This window comes from Furipterus horrens, unplaced genomic scaffold (genome assembly GCF_987537825.1).
Source record: "Furipterus horrens unplaced genomic scaffold, mFurHor1.1.pri manual_scaffold_11, whole genome shotgun sequence".
In the NCBI taxonomy this organism is placed as follows: domain Eukaryota; kingdom Metazoa; phylum Chordata; class Mammalia; order Chiroptera; family Furipteridae; genus Furipterus; species Furipterus horrens.
This window is the reverse complement of record NW_028327181.1, coordinates 9,570,327-9,589,275: the sequence shown is the minus strand read 5'-3', so window position 1 is coordinate 9,589,275 and position 18,949 is coordinate 9,570,327. Positions and strand designations below refer to the sequence as shown.

Sequence of the window (18,949 nt, the reverse complement as noted above, 5' to 3'; positions counted from 1 at the left end):
AACTGACTCTGAGATGACTTAAATCCCCAACGTTTCTTCTCTAGTTTTTTGTATTTTATTCGAGAGCGGTGTTAACTAGCTGCTGTGTTCCACTTCAGTAGGGGCTGCGGTGCTTCCTTATACTTTCGGAGAAGTAGGGGTCCCAACCTGGTGGCCATGGGGAAATGTGTTTAGCTGCCCAAGATTTTACAAATTGAGGAGATTTTTATATAAAAACTGAGGCTATTGCTCTCTTGTGAAAATGATAAACCCTGGCTGGCATGGCTTGGTTGGTTGAAGCATCGTCCCGTAACTGGAGGGTTGCGAGTTCAATTCCCAGTCAGGGCACATGCCTGGGTTGCGGGTTTGATCCCAGGTCCAGGCATGTATGATCTCTGGTCTGGGTATGCACAGGAGGCAACCAATTGATGTTTCTCTCTCACATCAATGTTTTTCTCTCTCCCTTCCCCTCTCTCTAAAAACAATGAAAAAAAAATGTCCTCAGGTGAGGATTAAAAAAAGAAGAAGAAAATAATAAGCCCTGGGTTCCCATTCTCACTTGGCAAAATGAGCTAATGCTGAGAAGAGGTTCTTCCCTTCAGCTGTGTAGGAGTATCCTTATTTTCCACAGACCTCACTACACCCTATTGCCTTACTCTGCCTGTTTAAAAAAATTTATTCAGTTTACCAGACCCATATGAATACTGCCTAGGCACCACCATCAAGCTCTACACATATAGAAGAATATCCCTTGCTACGTGAGTTGATTAGAGCCTGTTTTTCACAGGGCTCATTTTACACTGAGAGATGCTTGGGTCAGGAGAGATGAAAGGACTTGTCCCGTGCCACACGGTGAACTGAGTCACAGTGGCTGAGCTAGGTCTCCTGACTCCTAATTTAGTGTTCCTCCACCCTCAGCGTGGACCACGTTGCAGCTCAGAGTTTGACCCATAAACTTGCCCCTGGGGAATTCAATTTGTGGGAGTTCAAGTGCGGTGATTCATTGTCCCCGCCTCCAATCTCTGTTGTGTCTATTGCTGAAGGACATTTTTGTAAAGGTTTGCGGCTCCTGCTGCTTTTTTCCTGTGCATCTCTGGAGACGGAGGCACACGCCATCTCCATAGCAACTTTCTGTGATAAAAACCAGCATTCTTACTTCTCCGAGCTCGGAGCAGCCTGATGAAAGAGCAAGGAAATGCTGAAACCCTTCATGAGGGGCCATTACAATCAGGACACCATGGAGAACATGCTTTTGAAGACTCAGTGTTTCGTAAATAGTGTTTAATAAACAGGCCAGGATTAACTCTTGGATCTTCTGTGACCCAGCTGTGTGACCTCATGCAAGGCACTTAACCTCTCTGAGCCCCAATTTCCTCTTCTCCCACCTGGGGGTAAGGATAGTGCCTCATGGGATTATTAAGAAAACAGACTAGCTTGTTTAGCACAGAAACTGGTCCATTGCAATTATGTTGAAGAGTATTTTCTAAAAATCATATAACTATAATAATGCTCAGCACTTTAACATTGTCAAGGTGAGTTAGCATGTTGTTTCCTGGGACCCTTTACTACTGTTGTGAGGTGAACCGGGACGAGCATTGTACCCATTTTGGGGGTAAGGGGAAAGGTTCAGCAAACACTCTGCTTGAGTATCTCAACCATCTTTACATATCAAAGTATCACCTGCCGTTATTATTATGGTGGTGTTTTGTTGAGTAGATGAATTCAGGAGACCTTGGGGTTAAGAATAATTCTGAGTGAAAAGAAGAGACCTCTTGATATTCTCTTAATAAACACATGTTCTAGTTTGTAGAAAGCCCTGTGTTGAATCACTCCCTCTTATTATCTGGCTGAGTTTGAGAGAGAGAGAGAGAGAGAGAGAGAGAGAGAGAGAGAGAGAGAGAGAGAGAGAGAGAGATGTAGATACAAAGGAAGAGAGGGAGACAGAGGAAGGAGAGAGGGAGGGAGAGAGAAACGACCGGATTGATCAGAAACATAGAGTGAGGTGGGCCCATTTCCTTCTGACTTCGTATTAGGCAGCATCTCAACTCTCCTGCCCCTTCTCTGTGGGGCGGTGTCCAGCCAAATGCCATTTCTCCTATACTCCCCAGATAACCATCCAAGAGCACGTGGCTCCGACTTTCCTGCACCCAGGAAACCAACTAGAAAAAAGAAAAATCCCTTGAGGGAGAAGTCTGGCAACAGCACCCCCAACGCAGGTCGGGGCCGGTGCCCAGGGAGGCAGGGCCGTTTTACCTTGGGCGCTGTGATGAAGTGCTCCCACCTCTGACCCATGAACTTGTCCTTGTTGATTTTTTTTATCGTGTTCTTGCTTCCACCAGGGTCCCTGAGTGAAAAACAGCTTAATGAGTTTTCTGTTTCCAGAGTCTCGGTTTATTACAAGTTCTTTTACGAAATGCAACAAATAGGCCATGGATGGTGACTGGTCTCTGTTACAACATTTTTTTCCCATCCTGTACTTGTGAAGAAGTGGGAGGGACAGTTCTCATAGCTGGGTCTTGCGAGTGACAATCTTGGTTAGGAGACACCACCGCTCACTGGGCGGGCCCGAGGAGGTGGAGTATATTTATTTGTGTGCAGTCTGCACCTGTTTGCCTTTTGGACTCAGGTCCTCTCATAGACTCCAGGGCAGGTCTGCGCTGGCTCCTGGGGTGAATTGAAAAGCGTGTTCATTTTGGAATCTCTGCCTGCTCTAATAATGACCAAGGGTCCCACCATCAGGGACAGGTCTGCAAAACACAGAGAGACAATTACCGAGTGGGGCGGCGGGGGGCTTGTGGGTGGGCTGACCAGTGAAAATCGCCGGTTTGGAGTTTACTGAGCAGAAGTTCTGTACGATGTCACATGCAAGACGCTTCTGTGCGTTCTCACTAAATCATCGCAACAAAACCTTGTGACATTGTCATTACCTTCCCTTTTTACAGATGGGAAAACAAACGTGAGGAGGGGAGCTTAGGGGGGTTCCCGGTACGTCAGTTTGTATTGTAACTTTGTATTCTATTTCTGTTGGTGACATGCCCTCAATCCCTCATCGGGAACCCATGGGACCAGATGCGCAACAGGAAGTTTGGCAGCTTGGAAAGGGACCGCGCTGCGTAGGTCACATGCTAATACCTTCGCTCCAGCAGGGTCTGAGGCCGCATGCTGTAATCAAACACATTCGTATTTCTGCAGTGATACGCAGGGAAATTCACACGAGGGGGGATAAATAAAGACTATAAATTGCTTCGAGTCAAGTTTTACCCTGGAGTCAATTGGGTTCATCTCAGATTTTGCTGCCAAATGGGATCTGGAGAAACTGAATTTTCAGAGCCTTCTGGAGTTCGGGCTTGGGGCTGCGCAGTGGTGGCGCTCTGATAAGCCGGCAGGAAGACTCGTGTGTGCTTTCCCGGCTGCCTCCACCTGCCCACTGATCAATCTCCTTCCGTCCTGGCAACTGTCTGTCTATCCACCCATCCATCCACCTGTCCACCCACACACCCGTCTCTTCCTTTACCCCCTTTTCTCTGCAAAGAGGATTTTATGTGCTGGGATCCTTTCAGTCTCTTGGCTGGCTGTCACCTGACGCAGATGAGGGACTGGAGGGAATGAGATGGCCAGGCCAGTGTGGTGGGGGAAGCACTCACAGGGGTCCAGAAGTATGGGGGGCTGCAGAGTGCCAGTGGGGCGGGGTGTGCTCGGAGTTAGGAAGCCAAAGGTGATCAAGATCAACCTCACTTAAGAGAGGTTTCTCTTGGCATGGGGGTCTGAGGAGCAGGATCAAAGGCCTTTGCCCGACCCCATGAGGAGGGGTACTCATTCTTCACTGGCGGAACCTTGCTGAGCACCTACCAGCTCACAGCTACGCTGCCAAAAACGGGCCCAGACTCCGACGTGGAAGTCCGCCTGGGGAGGGCAGGGTGAGAATGTGCCTCCAAGCTTTTTGTTCAGACTTTGTGTTTGATTACACAATAAAGAGCCCTCTGAATAATTAACAGTGAAGCTCACTTAACGTTGGTTCTGCCTGCCTCTCCCCTGCGTAATCAAATTAGGGAATATTTAAAATCCAGCGAGAGGAAGGAGCAGCAATACTTCAGTCCTATAAACAATATTTAAACTAGCAGCCCCTTTGAAGTCTGATTTAAGGCTCACCAACGGGAAGCTTTAGTGTTTCCGTTTTGGACTGTTTCTCTCAAGACCACGGGGCTTTTTGCTTTTTCCCTTTGCTAGCGCGGCCCCTGCTGTGCCTCTAGCCTTCTTCTTGAAGTTCAAAAGCAACCCCTTCTCCTTTTAAAATTAAATCTGGTCCAAGCCAAGCTTTCTAAATCTTAAATATTCAGGTCCAATCGGGAAGATGGAGGTTTTCTGTTGACACCGACTTCCAAGATGACCCGAAAACTATTGCAACTTCAGGCAGCAGGCTTGATGAGCTGAAAATTCAGCCAGCTTCCCGGAGCTCTTAAAAAGTCCTGTGCTCATGCTCTTGCAAAGCCATTGATAAAGAAAGGGCCTGCTTAGACAGAATCAATCTCTCTGTTTCATTTTCAGCAGCAAATAAACCAAAAGGGAAGATCAATAGGGACAGGGAAAGAATTAAACAGCCTGAGCATCGTCCAGGCTGACTGCGCACCTTTCAGGCGGAGACGGGCAAAGCAAGCCGGCGCCCCGTCCCGTAGCCTGGTGAGAAGGTCATCGGTGCATTCACCAGAGAGTCCCAGGTCTCCAGGTTCCTTGTAGTTACGTAGGTGTAGCACCGTGACTTGCTTTGCTCAGAAATACATGAGCGAAGGTGACATAGGGCACTCAGGGAGCCAGTCCTCGAAGCAGAGCCCCGTTTCTGCTGCGTGGTTGGTAGAAGCTTGCGCTGAGATGAAGCCCCCACCAGCCTGGGTCCTTGAGTGACTCTAATGAGCAGAGAGCCCCATGCTGATGACTTGCAGGGGGAGCAAGAAATAAGCTTGTGTTGTGTGAAGCCACCGAGATGTGGGGGTTGTTCATTACGGACCCAGGTTGCCTAACTGATGCCCCTGACTTACTGTCTGTGACCTCAGGCAAGTCTCTCTGAACATCGGAACCAGGAAAGTGGTGGACTTGGTGGTTTACGAATTGGGCAGACTGGCTGATTGAATCACCACCTGCCCCCACTGCTTCCTAGATGTGTGTGTGTGTGAGTTATTGAGATTCTCTGAACCTCAGTTTCCTCATCTGTAAAATGGGGGTGGGGTCAATCAATATTAGCGATGTGAAGATGCAATGGAATAACGTTTGTTAGGAACATGGTGAGGTTCCTTGTATGGAAAATGGGATACAATTAAACTATTAACAACAACTGGCCTTTTTCAACAGAGATCATAGCGTGGCTTGGAGGAGGGGCTGAGGGTGGGAAGGAGACACCGAGGAAGATCCATGAGGGAGATGTAGCTATGATTTTCAGACCGTAATTTTCACCTGCTGAAGTTTCCTGGGAGACCCTAATGCCAGAAACCCAGGGACGAGGGCAGTGAGCACTGTCCCATCTGTCCCTTCTCTTTCAAGCACATTTTGTTCCTAGCAGCCACTGGAAGATGTTGCTTCACAGTGGCAATCAGAGTAATTTTTCTCAAATACTGCACTCGCTTTCTGAGCCCACGTTTGGGGTAAAATGCCTGCTTCTCCGAGTGGAAAACCTGTCGTCTGCTTTAGGAGGTGTTCACGTGTCCGTGACTGAGATGAAGAAAGACTTGTGGGCCTTTGTAGATAAAGCAAGCCTTACTTTGCCTAATCAGAGGCTTGCATCTCCCACTCTGCGTAATAAGCACATCTGTTATTGAAGGTTCGGTTTCTGCTCTGCTGCGGACCTGATCGCCTTCCAATTGACACAAACTCTCCTGCTGGCAGTAGAACTAATGAGGGTGCTGGGAAATGATAATGTGTTAGAATTGCCACATGATGACATTGGGAAGGGCATCTTCCTCTCCTCTTTCTTACTTTTTTTTTAGAAGTATATTTTATTGATTATGCTGTTACAGTTGTCCCAATTTTTTCCCTTTGCTCCCCTCTGCCCAGTACCCCCCTTCCCTCTAGCAATCCCACCCCCCTTAGTTCATGTCCATGGGTCATGCATATAAGTTCTTTGGCTTCACCCTTTCCTACATTATTCTTAACATCCCCCTGTCTATTTTGTACCAACCAATTATGCTTCTTAGTCCCTGCACCATTTCCCCATTTCTTCCCCTTCCCCCTCCCAGCTGATAACCCTCCAGATGATCCCCATACCTATGATTCTGTTCCTATTCTGGTTTGCTTAGTTGTATTTTGTTTTTATTTTTTAGATTCAGTTGTTGATAGTTGTGAGTTTGTTGTCATTTTAATGTTCATAATTTTGATCTTCTTTTTCTTAAGTTTAAGTCCCTTTGACATTTCATATAATAATGGCTTGGTGATGATGAACTGCTTTGGCTTTACCTTGTTTGGGAAGCACTTTATCTGCCCTTCCATTCTAAATGATAGCTTTGCTGGATAGAGGAATCTTGGTTGTAGGTCCTTGCTTTTCATTGCTTTGAATACTTCTTGCCAGTTCCTTCTTGCCTGCAAAGTTTCTTTTGAGAAATCAGCTGATAGTCTTATAGGCACCCCTTTGTAGGTAACTCTCTGTTTTTCTCTTGCTGCTTTTAAGATTCTCTCTTTATCTTTAACCTTTGGCATTTTAATTATGATGTGTCTTGGTGTGGTCCTCCTTGGGTCTAGCTTGTTTGGGACTCTCTGTGCTTCCTGCACTTGTATGTCTAGTTCCTTCACCAAATTTGGGAAATTTTCCTTCATTATTTTTCACATAAGTTTTCAATTTCTTGCTCTTCCTCTTCTCCTAATGGCAACTGTATGGTTCGAATGTTGGCATGTTTAAAGTTATCCCAGAGGTTCCTAGCCTCTCCTCATTTTTTTCAATTCTTGTTTCCTCATTCTGTACTGGTTGACTGTTTTTTTTTCTTTTTTTTTCCTTATGTTTCAAATCATTGATTTGAACCCAGTTTCCTTTTCTTCACCATTGGTTTTGTGTGGATTTTCTTTCATTTCACGTAGCATAGCCTTCACTTCTTCCCTTATGTGTTTGCTGTACTGAAGCATATCTGTCAAGCCTGTGAGCATCTTTATCACCAGTGTTTTGAACTCTATGTCTGTGAGGTTGGCTATCTCCTCGTCGCTTAGTTCTCCCACTGGAACCTTGATCTGTTCCCCCTTTTGGGCCATACTTCTCTGTCTCCTCATCTTGACAGGCTCCTGTGTTTGTTTGCCTCTGTGTCTTAGGTAGAGCTGTTGCTACTCTTACATTGTAAGGGGTAGAACCTTAGGTATTCATCAGTACAGGGTGACCCGTTTCATCACGTTGTGGTGTTGTGTGTGGGAGAGGGGCCAGAGAGGGAACAATGCTGCCTTCCCAGCACTCACCCCTTTTCTAGGCACTTCTCCCACTTCTATATGGAACTGGCGCCTCTCTAGCTGTTGCCCTGGCCATTATTCCCAGAGTGAGTGGGTCTGCGTATGTTCTAGGACCATGGGGCCCTTTAAACATGTGGAGTCTGGTGAGAGATTGGCAGTTTTTCCCTCCGCCCCAACCCCCACTGGTCTGCACAGTCAGAAGCAATGAGGCTTGATTTTCCCTGGCGCTGGGACCATGAGCTCTGTGGCCTCGTCTGGTGCTAGGAGTGCTCCCCAGGTGTCTCTCCTGACTTTTTAAAACACGCGACTGCACTTTCTGCTGTCTTGCTGCTGCCACTGCACCACATTCTTTCCATCCCAGCTCCGTCCCTCCTACCTGTCTGGATGAGTATTTCTTCTTTATATCTTTGTTTGCTGGACTTCCATGCAGCTTTCTTTTCTGGTACTTCTGATTGTTCTAGTCTTGAGGTAGTTGTATTCCTTCTTAGTTGTGGAGGGAGAAGCAGTGTGTCTGTCTAGGCCTCCATCTTGGCTGGAAGTCCTTCTTTCTTCCTTTTATATTTTTGGGAAATGAAGCAGAAACTCAGATGCAACTCATAAGGACATCCTAAAATCTGTTGTCTGTCTATTCACCCAACCAGTCACCAATCCCTCCAAATATGGATCTTCTTGATGCTCACAAAATCGTCTTCTGTTTGCAATGCACTAGCTGCCAGTTAGTAAAATTCTGCTGCCTGTAAAAAGCCCATGTTGAGGTATCGAACCATTCTACTTTCTTGCTATACAGTCCATAATAGGTTGCAACTGGGTCTATAGCCATCATTATGTCCGATAGAAATGAAGGCTCTGGAACCTATAGCTCCCTGGGAAAATGCACTGTGGGTGCCAGCACCCAGGTTTATGTTTCAAATGTTTTAATAGCAAGGGGTGCTGGCTGCTTGATGGTGGGGACTCAGGAAAGCCACAGTCAGGGGACATGAAGGTTTGGCATTTCTCTCTTCGGATCATTCTCTGGAATGCTTATTTTTGTAAACAGGTTTTGGTTGACTTTTTGTAGCTTTTTTTCCCCCTGTTCTCTTTGTATGTTTGTTTATTTGTCCAGTGAATGTGGATCTCTTAATCTGTTGGTAAAATTCAGCTCAGAAGTTTATTTCTTTGCTAGTCTTAAGTCTCAATGGCATTGATAATTGTAGAGCTAACTGCTCTATAAAATAGGGATTTTAATCTTGAGTAGCTGTCATACGGTGTTCTCAAACACTGGGCTAATGCTCCATGCACTTTACCTCTGTAATCCTTACAACAACTCTGCTAGGACAGGGGCCCACTTGATAGGAGAAGAAACAGAGAGGCCCAGGGATATTAAGTGACTTGCCCAAGGTCACATAAAATGGCTGGGCCTGGACTCATCCAGGTCCATCTGATGTCAAAGCCCATGACCTTCATCACTCTAATCACTCTGGCCTTTAACAAATGAAGTTGAAGAGTTGTGGAAATTCTCATTATGGCGTAAGGATGAAACATCTCAAATAGAGATTAAGCATTAAAGGGAAAAAAGATACCTTTCTACTTTCTGGCTAACTAAAAAGATACTTTCTGGCACTTTCTAGGGAATATAACCACTTGCCGTACCCCCATCCACAGATTCATAAATTTAAAAAATATCAATCTCAAACTGGAGTTGGCCCATATTGGCTCACAAGAACTGAACTTGTGCATCTCTTCCCAATTGCAAGTTCAATGACATTATGTTGCTAAGCCTGAAATCAGCCATAGCATGACCAATTTCCACCGTGGATATTGGCGTGACTAGAGATCACTTTTCCTGCTCGGGAGAACTGATGATTAAACATTTACCCACATGCAGCTGACCCCAAACTACAGTCACTATCGGGAGCAAATAGTTCGCTAGAAAAACCAAACCTCAGCAAGTACTCTGACTTCCTTTTGGACTATTTCCCGGGCTACATGTTTCTGACACGTCTGGCTGAGGTTCTGGGCCGGGTTCTGCCCTGAGAAGTCACAGTAGAACCTGCATGACTCTCCATGTGACCAGAGTCTTTTTTACTGCAGTTAACGAGTTTTTGGTCCCAGCCTGGGCACATGTCTAAAACCAATTAAAGCAAATAAAGACAGTCCTTTCTATCATCTCAATCAAATTGTACATTATGTTCTGGCCTCAGTTTGGGAGAACGGGAGCTCACATGTCAGAGGCAAATTGCTGCCGCTGCAAGGTTGCCTGGGGAGACGGAATGCTGTTAGGAGTCCACTGGCTGAGGGCCCTTTTTCTTAGCATCTAAGCAATCAACTGTGAAAAAAATCAGAAGTTGCTTTGACCTGGAAATTTGATTTCTCAGAATCTAGCCAACAGAAATATTTCCAACTGAGCTTACAATATATGCATGAGGATGTCTGTGCAGTCCTCTTCGAAATGGGAAACTTTGAGAGCCATCGACAGAGAAATGGTTATCTAAATTATGGTACTCCCATACCATAGAATAGAAGTAGTCTCTTAAAGGAATGTGAAAACTGTTTAAAAGTGTGCAAACTTTGTGCATACCCGGGGGGCGGGGGGCGGCGGATCAGATTGAGAACTATATGTATAATATAATCCTATTTCTGTAAAAAAAAATTTGCATATCTGTATATATTTATAAGGGGAAGGCATTAGAAGGACTCACCTCGACCTTCAGAAGGCATCTCCTCTAGGGAGGAGAATATATTAGGGGTGGGGGAAAATAAAGTATATATTTTATATACTTTTGAATTTTTAGAAAAATTTTAATAGGAGTCAATTATATTCATGTATTACTTGAGCCATTTTGTTTTTAAGAAAACATTGTGGGAATTGTTTAAGGCCGTGGTTTTCAGACAGATTCTGTGGGCCACAAAGATACAATATTTTGGAAACAACTAGGGATGCAGTGGTGGGAGTGGGAGGGGTCCCAGGTCTCCCAGAGCCCCTAGCCTCCTACTGCATGTAGAAGCTCTATTTTGGTAAATTTGTTTTACATTATTGAGGTTTCCATTTCTTTTAAAAAAGGATTTCTGCTGCTTAAGAAAAATGAAGGTTGTGTACCACTGCATCAAAGGGAATGACAGTTTTAAATTTATCCCAACCAAGAACATGGAATCAATTGGGGTTACTGGTCTATCAATAGTATTTCTGGTTGCATATGAGGTTAGTTTATTTGGACTCTGGTGCAAGAGATGAATGAAGTGTGAGATGGGGTGGGGATTTGGGCGAGGGGTGGTGTATTTCTACAGGGGGAACGGGTTAATTAAAATTCAGGATTTTGGAGGAGAAAGAAGACTGAATCCACCTTTACAGCAAGGCCATGAGAGGGCACAGAAATCAGCTTATTGGGGCGGGAGTGGGGAGTTCCCACTCTTGGGGGAGGTGTTTTATTTAACTCAGCCTGGGATTTTCACACAGCAAATCCAATTCCTCAAGCCAGGGTTCCTGACCTTTTTGCTCCATTCTTGCTGTCAACACGACCCCTTCAAGAACCAATGCCTTCACACGCCTGCCTGTGCCTTGTTCTGCCTTGTGTGTGCAGTGCAGTTCCAGCAACAGTGGCCTCGGGGCTTCTGCATGAGCCCACCCTGCTGGTGGGGACACACCTAACACTCTTCTTGGCCTAGATGACATGTTCTGGAGCCTGTGTCTGAGCAAACCCAGCTGCTGCAGGGACCAGAACACTGACTATTCCTCTGGGTCCAAGTGGAGGAACGTGTTATAACATATAACATATATTTATGTATAAATCCAAAAGACCTTGATAGAAAGAGGAAAAATAGGAACAAAGGGGAAGGAAAGAGTAAAGGGGAGGGAAGAGGAAGAAAAGAAAGAAGAGCAAATAAAATATATTGTTGGGGAGACATGATCCAAGAGGAGACACAGAGCGCAGTCTGGCCGGCCGTTTGCTGTGGTGTAAACACTTCCACTGTGGCTCACTGATTTTATGCTCCCAGTGTGGCATCGCCAAATGTGGGGTGGGGAAGACGTGCTGGGAGAAGGTGCACACAGTGGGCTCCCACGACTGTGTGCCCTGGGGCTGTAGCTCACCCCCGTTTGGATCTCCCAGAGTGTGTAGGAAAACTCTTAAAGCTCTAAGCCACCCACCAAAAACAGCAAACGCAGGGTGTTTCCTCCCCCACTGCCCAGCCTATTGCTGGTGACAGCAGGTGGACGGGCTGAGACATACTTTGGATTCCAGCAGGTGATCAAAGGCTTCATGGTGTGATGCGTGTGGTCGATAGTCAGGGCCTCCAGAAGCCAGTGGAGGGCACAGAGCTGGCGGAAGAGGGGTTCCCTGCGAAGACAGAGAGAGGGGGGCACAGTGGGGACCCGTTAGAATAACATTCTTCACAATTATGGCAACAGAGAAGCTATGCTGGCTCCCAGTTAGATGCATAATTCCCCTGTATCGGCACATTAAACCTTTGCAATGGTCCCGTTTTACAGACGGGGGACTTGACGCTCTGAGTTGACCTCGAGAATCAGTGAGGATTTGAACCCAAGTCTGTTTAACCCCAGAGACTGTGCTTTCCTGGGCCTGAGATCTGATTGGTCAAGGTGCTGGCAAAGCACGCAGCGGTCACCAGACAGCGAGGTCAGGAGAGGGTTAACCTGCCGCACTTCTTCCTGGAAACGAGGTGGAGTCCTCACCAGCCCTGCTCCCCACAGGATTTCTCCTCTTACACTAATGGGCGAGCCTCTGTTATTAACCCGTATAATTGCTCTTCTCCGAAACTGCATCAGGGCTCCATCAATACTCTCCGGGGACCCAGGGCCTAATGCTCAGAGGGGCAGGGAGGAATCCACCCTCCTTTCTTGCAGAAAGGCACCACCTCAGAAGCTGAAGCCCAAACCCTGGGGCTTAAGTATAGCGCTGACCATGGTTGTCCTGCAAATCCCTTGGCAGGAGTTTATTTCTCTCCGATTGAAGGGGAACTGCCCCCGTGCACCCCATAACCCTGTCCCCAGGTACTGGGGTGGCCATAGTCACGGGGTCTCAGGAAAAGGACCAGTCAGCAGTGGTTTTTGTCTCTTCTGGGGCCCCCTCCTTCCTTCTTTCCTTCCTTCCACAAATTACAGCCATACCTCAGTACTCGTCAGCTTCAGAACTAGTCAAACCTGGTACTTGTCACATTTTGATGAGGAAAAAATGTTTCTGCACTTGGTGCTTGCTAGGGACTCATCAGACTTGTTAGAACTTGTATGTGTCATGATGCTGCCCCAAAAGAGAAAATGCTTCATCACCTGTCCCATGCTCTGTACTTGTCTGTTTTGACCCTTGTCATGAATTCCAGAACAAATCAATGACGAGCACCGAGGTATCACTGCATTTAGTAAGCACCTACTATACTAGTCCCTTACTTTTAATTTCAAGGACCTGCAAGCCCGTAGCCTTTCTCATTTTTGTCTCTTCCGCCTCAACACCACCTTGGTCCCTCCAGGTAACCACATTTTGGCAGCTCTGGGTGCTGGGCCACGTCCAGCATTTCACCAAGAGCAGCAGCTAGCTGCGTCGTGTACCTGGCCCTGTGCCCGACACTGCCTGCCGCCCTCACAATATCCCGAGGAAATTGCAAAAGGCCTGGGGAGATCCCCCTCCTCCGTTCACAACTTAGGGCCCCTGCAGACCTGAGCTTTGGGCTGTGTGAGGTGGGTACGGGGAAGGAGGGGTGAGTTAAGGGAGGTCATGGGTAATATGGTGTCTGCTTGGTCATAGGGGGATGTGGCATGTGAGCCTCAGATTCATTTCTGCAGGTAACAGGAACAGGTGCAAACCTGGCCCTGGCCCTCCCTGTTGAATGCAGGGCATGATAGGTAGAATGCTGACCAGGGCACACATCGTCTGCTCACAAGCCCTGTGCCCAGAACTCCGGGCGATTACCCAGCGGTCAGCATGCCTACACAGCCCACTCTGTTGAAACTGCCACGACAACTGGAATAAGTGGGCATAAACATCCCCGAAAAGAAAACGATGTTTTTCCCATTTACTAAGAGCAATGGGAAAATGCATACAAAGGCCTTCCAGGTCCCCTGCTGATGGCTAAGGGCAAACCTGGGCAGGGACAGGCCAGTCATCTCAGAGCGGAAAGGAGGGGCTGTTTCTCATTTGTGGAGCCCATGCTCTCTCCTCCCTTTAAAGATAAAGGTCAAATCTCCCTTGACATGAGTGAATTGATCCCCACAAAGTCAATTCAGAATTATCAGCCAGTTTGGGGATCAATTGCATTGGGATAAAGGGACTGACCAGCTCAGTCCACATTGGAGGACGTGATGACTGAGAATTTGAGAATTGACCAGGCATGCCTGCCATTTGGTAAATTGGTTACAAAATGCCCCAACGCTTTACCCCTCCCTGCATCCACACATACTGCAATGTGACTTGGCATCTCCCCCTTCAAGAGATGGAGTCTTTTTTCCCTAAGTCCTTGCATCTGGGCTGGAGTGATATCTTGCTTTGGCCAGTGGAAGGTGGTAGAAGGGCCACCGCATCCCTTCTGTGCCTAAGCCTCAAGGGACTAGGTGCTTAGCTTCTTGTCCTTGGAACCTTCACGTCCACCGTGTAAACAAGCCCAGGCTGGGATGATGAGAGATGTGTGGCCCAGTCACTCCTGCCACCCCAGCCAACAACTCATCACCAACAACCTGTGAACGGGGCCATGCTAGACGGGCCAACCCCCAGCTTGCCCATCAGCTGGGCGCACACACGTACACAAGCCGAGCCGTGATCAGCCCGGACGGCCTGGACCAGCAGAAGCACCCAGCTAACCTGTAGACTTGGGAGCAGCAGCAAGTGGTTGCTGTTCTCAGTCACCCCATCTTGAGGTGGTCTGTACCACAGCAATAGATTACTGATACAGTCACTCAGTGCAGCAGTGCCTTTTAACAGCCAAGGGGAAGAAAGTTCAGCCTTTGATCCAGGGCAGGAGTTGGCAAATGACTGCCAGTGGGTCTCCTGCCTGTGTTGGCGAATAAAACTTTTTTTGGAGCATGGCCACATCCATTCATTGTAGCTTTCATGCTTCCACAGCAAAGTTAAGCAGTTGTAAGAGAGACCATCTGGTCTGCAAAGGTGGAAAGATTTACTGTCTGTCCCCTTAAGAAAAAGTTTGCTGATCCCTAGACTGGGCATAACAGATAATTATAATAGTAGCCTATCTAACAAACTTGATACAAAGATCTGACTTAGGACCTAGATCAGGATTCCTGTTGGGAGAACCTTGGCAGGTTCTTCCCCCTCTCTGGGCTTCAGTTCCTTCTTCTGGCATTGAAGGAAGATAAGCAAGAAACTCTCCCGTTACTTCCGCAGTTGATTTGAGCCTCAGTTTGCTCAGATCAAATGAATAGAGGGTGGGGTACATAGATATACATTCCCCAAGCTTTCCACCTCTACCCATCTAACCCCTACCCCTCATCTTCAAGTGACTGGGATGCAAGTGAAAGCCTCAGAACCACTGGTCTGCACCATTTGGTTTCAGAGACAGGCAGAAGGGCAAGTGCTTCCGAGAGACACGAGGAGAAACTGCAAGGCCTACTGATGTTTTATGAACGTCAAGCTTTGGCTACCAGGTGGAATGTCCTTGAACAGATACGTCTGTTGAGAAGCCAGTCATAATATTCATCAGAGGGAGGGAGGAGGAGAGTGGAGAGCGAGGCATCAAAAGCTGGAATATTAGGGAGGGATAGGGATGTGGGTGGTGATGATGATGGTGATGATGATGATGATGATGATGGTGGTGGTGGTGGTGGTAATGATGATGGTGATGATGGTGTTAATGGTGGTGGTGATGATGGTGATGGTGATGGTAGTGGTGGTGATGGTGATGATGATGGTGGTGATGATGATGGTGATGGTGGTGGTGGTAAAGATGATGGTGATGATGGTGATGATGATGGTGGTGGTGGTGATGGTGATGATGATGATGGTGGTGGTGGTGATGATGATGGTGATGATGGTGATGATGATGGTGATGGTGGTGGTGGTAATGATGATGGTGATGATGGTGATAATGGTGGTGGTGATAATGGTGATGGTGATGGTGATGGTGGTGATGGTAATGATGATGGTGGTGGTGGTGATGGTGATGATGATGGTGGTGGTGGTGGTGATGATGATGATGATGATGGTGATGATGATGATGGTAGTGGTGGTAATGATGATGGTGATGATGGTGATAATGGTGGTGATGATGGTGATGATGATGGTGATGGTGGTGGTGGTAAAGATGATGGTGATGATGGTGATGATGATGGTGATGATGGGGGCATTTGGGGCGATGATGTTGTAATCTTCCACCCATAAACTAAGTGCTCTTATTAATGATCTTTTTATCTGCCATCCATCCTCTGACTTCACCTTTGCATTGTTTTACTCTTCAAGTACACATATCGTGAGCCCCTCAAAGGCACTGGGATACACTTTCTGGGTAGTGTGTGGCGGTGAGGGCTTAGGCTCTGAAGCCAGATAGACTTGCCTTAAAACCTCAGCACAGCCACACACTAAGCTCTGTGAACTTGGGTGGGCCACTGCCCTGTACACCTCTCTGAGCTTCTGCTTCCTCATCTGCAGAGAGGGGAGAACAGTATGTAATTCCTACACAAGAGGACTGCATGTGATAAAGCCTACAGAGCTTTATCATTAGGGGCCTAATGATATTTGACAAATGAGTGGACAGTGAACAGAGAAGTCTAGAATTCATTGCACCATGTCCATTGCCTTAAAAGTAGTTCTGAACATGGGGGAGGTGGGGTGGGTATGATTTTTGCCACCAGGGGACATCTGTCAATGTCTGGAGACATTTTTTCATTGTCAGAAGTCAGAATGGTGCTACTGGCATCTAGCGGGTAGAGGCCCTGCAATACCTAGGACCAAACACCCTGCAATACCTAGGACCATCCTTCACAAGAAAGAATTATTTGTCCCAAAATATCAGTCATGCCAAGGTTGAGAAACCCTGCCCTAAAGTCAAAAGCTTCTCTCTTTGCGCCTGAAATCTTTCCACTGAAAAGTGCTAACTAGAGGTCAAGGAAAAGTTGGGTTTGAAATTCTTTGGCGTAGACCAAAGGGGAACAAGATGTCCAGGTTTTAGAAAGCCAGAGTGTTCTTTGGAGGGTGGATTAGCCTGGTACACCCTGCAGTGATGAGTTCATGCCTCAGGTTGGAGACGGTGGGGCTTCTCTGGGAAACAGCTCTGTGAGTCTTGGGGAAAACCTGTCCCCTGAGCTTTAGTTGAGCCATTGTCGCACACGCTCGGTGAGGGCTGTAGACAGATTTTATCAGGCTTTGCAAACTATTTGACATGTAGAGCGTCTGGCTCGGTAAGGAATGGAATGACTCAGTCCCAGCTGATTTGCCACTTAGCTCTAAACCACCATGTCTGCTTTCTGTTATTTTTATATGCCAAATAGTGTTGTTGGCTCCAGGCTCCCTGTCCTTTTCAAGAGGACAAAGGAAGAGCTCAACAGACCCCGAAGATGCTTTAGCTGGTTGAGTCATTGCACCTCGGCTTCGCTTGAAATGCTAGCAAGGCAGATCAGCTAGAGGTGCGACTGTACTTACACACGAGCCTCTGGTAGAAAAGGCGAGATGATGCAGCTGTGCTTGGGGGTGAACGGGCAGAATATGATGCCAGCCCCCACCTTCTTAATCTTCTCCTCATCGTAGGTGCTGAAGGACAGGCAGAAGGAGAGAAACAGAGTGAACAGTGAGCAGCGGGTTTAAAGACCTCTTGCCAGGGGTTATTTGGCAAATATGATTGGGCACCAACTATACATGCCAGGCAATAATTATCGCTTAAGATGAAGGTTCTCGATACAGCCAGTGAACAGAGCATATAAAAACTTCTGCTCTCTGCGCTGGCCAGGTAGCTCAGTTGGTTAGAGTGTCATCCAGATATGCCAAGGTGGCAGGTTTGATTCCCAGTCAGGGAACATATAAGAATCAACCCATGGGGCCCTGGCTGGTGTAGCTCAGTGGATTGAGCGTCGGCCTGTGAACCAAGTGTTACTGGTTCGATTCCCAGTCAGGGCACATGACTAGGTTGCATGTCAGGTCCCCTTTGGGGGCAAGAGTGAGAGGCAACCACACAGTGATGTTTCTTTCCCTCTCTTTCTCCTTTCCCCGCTCTCTAAAAATAAATAAATAAATAAACAAACGAACAAACAAGTAAATTAATTAATAATTAAAAAAAAAAGAATCAACCCGTGAACGCATTAATAAGTAGAACAACAACAACAACAAACCTATGCTCTCATGGAGTGCATATTCTAATGGAGCAGCAAAGAACATAAACAGGTAAATTGTGTGGTGAAAGGGCCAGACCAATCTTTATGACTTTGTAGGGCATAGGGTGTGTATTGCAACTACTTAGTAGCATAAAAGCAGCCCTTGGAGGTCCATAGACAACATGTAATAGCAGTGTGCTAATAAAAATTCATTTATAAAATTAACCTGGGGGCTGGATTTGGCCACCATGGCCTCTCCACCCTGGACTAGGCAGTGATGAATGGTCTGGGGAGAAAAACGCAGACAAGGAGGTTTGGAAGGACTGGGAGCACTGGTGTTACAGAGTGGGGGTCCCCAAAAATCCTTAGAGCCTGTGGGTTGGGAGATGGGGAGAAGAGAACAGCTTTTAAGATGTCTTTGCATAACTATGGCTGGTAACTAGTGTCTTAGTTATGCAGATGTTTGGTTCTTCCAAGGCCCCAAGGAGATGGGAAAGTTCTAGCATGTTTTTGGCTTCTAGCCTTTTGGGGAGCAAGGGAAGTGCTGGGTCCCATGGGAGAACAGGGCTCTGAGCTGAAGTGCTCACTGGCCTTCCTAGGTCAGAATATTGTAAATAAAGACCTGTTTTCCTCAACACTAGTTGTTGGGTTTTACACCAAGGCGCCACGTGAAAGAACCCCTTTCCGCTCTGTAACACTGAGAGTTGACATTTTAAGTAAGATGATTGGGAAGGTGTCACCAAGAAGGTGACATCTGAGACTTCTGGCCAAGACGGAGGCCTAGACAGACATGCTGGGTCTCCCTCCACAACTAAGCAGGAACACAACTATCTCAAAACCAGAGACAACCAGAAGTTCCAGAAAATCAAACTACACTTAAGTCCAGCAAACAAAGATATAAAGAAGAAATACTCATCCAGACAGGTAGGAGGTGCGGAGCCGGGACGGAGCGGACGTGGTGTGGTGGCAGCAGCGGCAGTGGCAGGCTGGCGGAAAGTGCAGTAACAGGTTTTAAAGTCAGGAGGGACACCTGGGGAGCACTCCCAGCTCCTCACCAGACCACTCAGCTCAGAGTCCCAGCACCGGGGACAATCAAGCCTCATTGCTTCTGACTGTGCAGACCTGTAGGGGTTGGGGTGGAAGCAGAAACTGCCGGTCTCTCAGCAGAGCCACTTGTTTAAAGGGCCCCCACGGTCCTAGAACGTCCGCAGGCCCACCCACCCTGGGAATGACGGCCAGGGCAGCAGCTAGAGGGGTGCCAGTCCCATACATAAATGGGAGAAGTGCCTGGAAAAGGGGCGAGCACTGAGCAAGTGA

General features: G+C 47.2%; 1 long non-coding RNA gene across 1 annotated transcript; it reads right to left on the bottom strand.

Annotated features, from left to right (window-relative positions):
* Positions 1-2,238: 2,238 nt before the first annotated feature.
* LOC149996882 (uncharacterized) lies at positions 2,239-17,069 on the bottom strand. Its single transcript, XR_016514088.1, has 3 exons — positions 16,968-17,069; positions 11,598-11,705; positions 2,239-2,323 (listed from the first exon to the last, which is right to left on the bottom strand). It is a non-coding gene; the product is annotated as an uncharacterized LOC149996882 (long non-coding RNA).
* Between the last annotated feature and the right edge of the window lie 1,880 nt (positions 17,070-18,949).